We start from the raw sequence: 5,939 nt of genomic DNA on the forward strand, positions 1-5,939 counted from the left end.
AGTTTTTCTCTTCAGCAGTTTGTAAAGGCAGTAAGTTCGTTCTCTCTTTTAGCTTGCTCCATCTTTGTTTTATTTTCTTTTTCTTTTTGTAGTTTTTTTTTAGTGTTGCATTTTTCTCCACCTTGCATGCACAAGTATAGAGATGCCTTGGGTTGGTTTGCTTGTAGACCTTTGTTAGAGTTAGATTCAGAGCCTAATTTTTCTAATAATTTGTTTGATAATTTTTCTTATTCTGAGAAAATGAGTGAACACGAAGATCAACCCACTAAGACCCTTCAAGATTACCTCCACCCTACACACACACCACACCATCATGCATCATGTTTTCAACTAAGATTCGCCAATTGGATTTTAAAACAGGGATGATACAGTTACTCCCTACTTTTCATGGTTTGGAAAATGAAAATCCATATGTGCACATTAGTGAGTTTGAGGAAGTAGTTGCGACTTTTCATAGTCAAAATGTAACTGATGACATTGTGAGACTTAATTTCTTTCCTTTCTCTTTGAAGGATAGAGCTAAGAGTTAGCTATACTCATTGAGACCACGATCTATTGGGTCATGGAATGAGATGACTCAGGTCTTCTTTAATAAATACTTTCCCCAACATAAGACCAATGCTTTAAAAAGATAAACCTCCACCTTTGTACAAAAGGATAGTGAAACTTTGTATCAGTCTTGGGAAAGATTTAAGGAGCTATTGAGTATGTGTCCTCACCATGGGTATGAGAACTGGCTCTTAGTGAGCTATTTTTATGAGGGGCTTACACCTAGAGAGCGTCAATTTGTGGAGATGATGTGTAATGGTGAGTTCTTACAGAAAGATCCTGATGAGTCCATAGAATACCTCAATGAGCTTGCTGAAAAAGCTCACACTTGGACTGGACCTAGTGCTACTGAGAGCACAAGTAGGTCACGACCTGCAAGAAACCTAAATGGTGGTGGAATTTACCATCTCAGGGAAGAAGATAACCTAAAGGCTAAGGTTGAGATGCTCACTAGGGAGCTAGAGGTGTTGAAGAATAAAGACTTAAAGCCAACACACATGGCTAATCATGCAGAGTCTTTTGGATCATGTTTTGTGTGTGGTGGGGTAGATCACCTTGCCTAAGAGTGTCCCACATTTGTCGAGATGAGAGGGATGCATGAGGAACAATATAATGCCTTAGGTATGTACAAGAAGCCTTTTACACCTTTATCTGATACCTATAATCTGGGGTGGCGTAATCACCCCAATTTTAGCTGGAAGTATGAAAACCAGTCGCCTGCACAACCTCCTAGATCATATCCTGCACCATATCATGCACCTTCATCTTCTAGGAGTCCTTTAGAAGACACTTTGAATGCTTTTATTGAGGCACAAGGTAAGACTAACCAAAAGTTTAAATCTTTGATTACACAGGTTGTTGAAGAAAATAAGGAGATAAAAAGACAAGTGTCCAAATTGATGAGCTCCTTGAGTGTGAATGAGCGAGGTAAGTTTCCTTCTCAAGCTCAATCCTTACCCCGTGGTCAACACATGGCACAAGAGAATTTGAAGGATGTGAATGCCATTGTGACACGAAGTGGTAAGTCATTACATATCCCAACAACGAACAAATCAGAGGATGTGGAAGAGGATCAAAGCAATAGTGGTGTCGAGCTGCCCAAAGAAGCCGAGGTAATAAAGAACCCAGTTAAGGTACCCTTTCCTCAAGTTTTAAAATTGAATAAGCGAAATTTGGATCCTAATAATTAAATCTTGGAGAATCTCAAGTAGGTAAAAATTAACCTCCCTCTTTTGCATGTTATTAAACAAGTTCCTACTTACGCAAAAGTTCTTAAAGATTTGTATACAGTCAAGAGGACGCACCATGTTAAGAAGACAACATTTCTGACAAAGCAAGTTAGTGCTGTAATTGAGCAGTGGATTCCTCCCAAGTACAAGGATCCTGGTTGCCCAACCATTGCATACAGCATTAGAAATCATGAGTTTGGGCAAGCTTTACTAGATTTAGGAGCTAGCGTGAATCTAATGCCATATTCTATTTATTTGCAATTGGGGTTGGGAGAAATCAAACCAACCATTGTGGTATTATAATTGGCTGACTGTTCAGTCAAAGTACCCCAGGGTGTGGTAGAAGATGTTCTAATTCAAATTGATAAATTTTATTATCCTATTGATTTCTTAATCCTTGACACTAGCTCTGTTGTTGATACTACTTTTAAAATTCCTGTGATTTTAGGTAGGTCTTCCTTGCCACTACTAATGCTCTTATTAATTGCAAGAATGGGTTCATGAAGCTTTCTTTTGGAAATATGACTCTCGAGGTGAATATCTTCCATATTGCAAAACAACCAGAAGATGACGACGAGAGCCACCAGACATACATGATTGACTCACTCATAGAAAGGGGAGTTTCTATAGCTCATGATTTTGACCCCCTTGAGTATTTTCTTGTTAATTCTGAGTTTGATTCTATCAGTAATCCATCTAATGTAGATGATATTTGTGTTATCTTTGATAGAACTCAGGATTATGGCACTCGGGCCTGGCAACCGAACTTTGAGGAGTTGCCTGAGAAAGAGGAAAAACAAATTCCTTCAAGTGTGGAAGCACCCAAAGTTCAACTGAAACCTCTGCCTAAGGGTTTAAAGCATGCTTTCATTGGTCCAGGTGATACTTTTCATGTTATTATCTCATCTGAATTGTCAAAGTCTCAAGGTGAGAAATTAATTCGGATCCTAAGTGAGCATAAGGCAGCCTTAGGTTGGAGCATTGCTGATATAAAAGGTGTTAGTCCCCTGGTCTGTTCTCATTAAATTAATTTGGAGGAAGGAACTAGCTCTCGTAGAGACCCCCAACGTAGGCTTAATCCTACTATGAAAGAAGTGGTGAAAAATGAAGTGTTGAAACTATTAGATGCAAGAATCATGTATCCTATTGCTGATAGTAAATGAGTAAGTCTTACTCAGGTTGTTCCTAAGAAGTCAGGTATTACTGTGGTGAAGAATGACCTGGGAGAGTTAGTCCCTACAAAACTTGTGACTGGGTGGCAGATGTGCATTGATTATAAAAAATTGAATGTTGCCACCCGGAAAGACCATTTTCCTCTCTCTTTTATTGATCAAATTCTTGAGCATGTGGCTGGTCATCCTTTCTATTGTTTCTTGGATGGTTATTCTGGTTATTATCAAATTGAAATTGCATTAGAAGACCAGGATAAAACCACTTTCACTTGTCCTTTTGGTAGTTATGCTTTTCGTAGAATGCCATTTGGATTGTATAATGCACCTACTATTTTTCAACATTGCATGATGAGCATTTTTAGTGACATGGTTGAAAATTGCATGGTGGTTTTTATGGATAACTTGACTATTTTTGGATCTACTTTTGATGCATACTTGTTGAATTCGTAACAATGTATTTTACACTGTGACCGTGGGTAGTAAATTACCCACTTTCGAACGGGGATAAACCAAGACACGAAATTGATAGGGAATGGTCTTGAGATGTTTATGAAGCTAATGGAAGTGAGTTTTGGCCGTGGGTGGCGGTGGAAACGGCGGTGGAAGAGCTTAAAGGGGCTGAACAGAGTTGAGCTCGTGGGAGCTGCTCCAGCAACAGATCGGGGCCAAAATTGGGTGGGTTAGGTTGGCAAGAGGTAGGGGAAGAAGTGGTAAAGAGGTGGTGGCCGGAGGTGGAGTGACGGCGCCGGAAACGGCGAAAAGCCGTGCGGCTTAGATGGGCTGTAGGGGGTGATCGGCGGCTCGGATGGAGGTGATTTTTGGTGGGGATGTTCACCGGCTGGAGGGGAGTTTTTCTGGGTGGGGGGTGTCGGCCACGCCGGCCGACGGCGGCGGTTCTGGGTGGCTGGGCTGAATGGCGAAGGGGAGAGGGAGAAAGAGCTGTACACGTGTGAGAAGAAGAAAGTAGAAGAAAAAAGAAAGAAAAGGAAAGAAAAAGAGAAAGAAAAAAAAAAGAAAAAGAGAAAAAGAAAAAAGGGAAAAAGAAAAGATAAGGGAAAGAAATGACGTCTAGTCCTCACCTCCGAAATCCAAAAACTGATCTGCCGAAAACGATTTTTAAAACATAAAACGACTAAAATAAATTAAACACCACATCAAATAAAATAAAACCAATTTAAAATACAATAATTTAAAATAAAAGAACTAATATATTAATTAAATTAAAAACACTCCTTCAGTGAAAATACACGTAAAAACGGGGTGTCATAGTTTTCTTGGTCAAGTGTAATTACCAATATGTAAGAGATTGAATGAGGTTATTATAGTGTGTACTTGAGTGGTTAATAGCATGTAAAAGTGATTTAACCAAATGATTAAACACTTAATCAAAATCGAGGGGTTTAGGGTTTCGAAACCAAGTTTTAAGGTTTCGGTTTCCTCCAAGGCTTTAGGGTTTTGGTTGACTCTCAAAGATTAGATTGAAAACCCTCTTTTTGGTTGACGAAATAGTATTTTGGTTGGATGAAATAGTATTTGGCATAGGCGACATGATGACATGGCTTGATTTACCCTTCATCTCCTTCACTTTTGTCCTCCATGTGACTAGTGTCCTAACACTATTCATATGGGTGGCTAGGATTGTGCCATGTCTCCAACTAAAATGTAATCCTAATGACCCTTAGTGAATGTGGACATCCTATATGATGGTCTGACAGCTATTTGGAACAGGTGCCACGTGACGCTTGATTATTAATCTTGTGATTTGCTATCGAAAGAGGGAATCATAGGGTAGATCTTGGATATTTCAGCATAGGTAAGTATAGAGATCGAAAGACTTGTATGAACCTGTGTAGTAATTAAATCATTGGTCTTATTGCGTTCTTGATTATTTAATTTGCATACTCTTGTGTGAATTGATAAACTAGAATCAATTCCAATTGACTATCGAAAGAGGCTTTTGGATGAATTAGAGATTTGCTAATAGACAAAAGAGGTTTAAGTTAAATTAGCTGGATGAGAAAAGTATAGTGAAGAATTATGGTGAAATCGATTTCCTAGAAGTTTTCTTCCCTATTGAATTTGATCTTCAAACATCAGTTTTACTTTCTTTGCTTATTTCTCTTGAGTTGATCTAGTTTTATTTGCTACTACAAAAACCTTAGCGATTCCTCTAGATAGAATTGAGATTAGCATAATTTTGGTATTTGGCAAGAGTAAGGTACCAATCCCTGAGGACGATACTCTTCTTATTACTTTACTATAAAACTACGATACTGTGCACTTGCAGTTTTGCACCGGTCAAGTTTTTGGCGCCGTTGCCGGGGATTGGTTTATTCTTATTCTTTTCGTCAATATCGATACAAAGTAATCTTGGTTTTAATTTAGAATTTTGTTTTAATTTGTTCTACAGGTGTGTTTTTGACGTTGGATGCGCCGTGCTAGATCTCGTGATATTATTCCTGTTGATCCGGAGATTGAAAGAACTCTTAGATCACTAAGAAGAAATAAGATACTAGCCATGGCTGAAGAAGATCGTGAGGTACTACCACGCACCTTGAAGGACTATGTACGGCCAGTTGTGAATGGAAATTACTCGAGCATAATGCGCCAGCCAATCAATGCCAACAACTTTGAGCTCAAACCAGCTTTGATTAGCATGGTGCAGCAGGCTCAATTTAGTGGATCACCACTTGATGATCCCAATATTCACCTGGCTATGTTCTTGGAGATTTGTGATACTGTGAAGATTAATGGTGTTACTGAAGACACCATTAGACTGAGATTGTTTCCCTTCTCTTTGAGGGACAAGGCTAGAGGTTGGCTACAATCTCTACAACCGGGAAGCATTGTTAGTTGGCAGGACATGGCTGAGAGGTTTCTTGCTAAATTCTTTCCTCCTGCCAAAACAGCCCAACTCAGGAGTGAGATTGGCCAATTCAAGCAAAATGATTTTGAGTCACTCTATGAAGCATGGGAAAGGTATAAGGAC

At 39.2% G+C, this 5,939-nt stretch overlaps 2 non-coding genes across 2 annotated transcripts in view; both read right to left on the reverse strand.

The window, feature by feature from the left end:
* Window positions 1-619: 619 nt before the first annotated feature.
* LOC122293774 lies at window positions 620-727 on the reverse strand. Its single transcript, XR_006237359.1, has one exon. It is a non-coding gene; the product is annotated as a small nucleolar RNA R71 (small nucleolar RNA).
* Window positions 728-5,861: 5,134 nt separating this feature from the next.
* Window positions 5,862-5,939, reverse strand: part of LOC122294115 — a 107-nt gene continuing 29 nt past the window's right edge. The window contains exon 1 of the small nucleolar RNA XR_006237514.1: window positions 5,862-5,939. This exon is cut by the window's right edge and continues 29 nt beyond it. This is a non-coding gene — a small nucleolar RNA (small nucleolar RNA R71).

This window comes from Carya illinoinensis, chromosome 1 (assembly GCF_018687715.1).
Source record: "Carya illinoinensis cultivar Pawnee chromosome 1, C.illinoinensisPawnee_v1, whole genome shotgun sequence".
NCBI classification, from domain to species: Eukaryota; Viridiplantae; Streptophyta; class Magnoliopsida; order Fagales; family Juglandaceae; genus Carya; species Carya illinoinensis.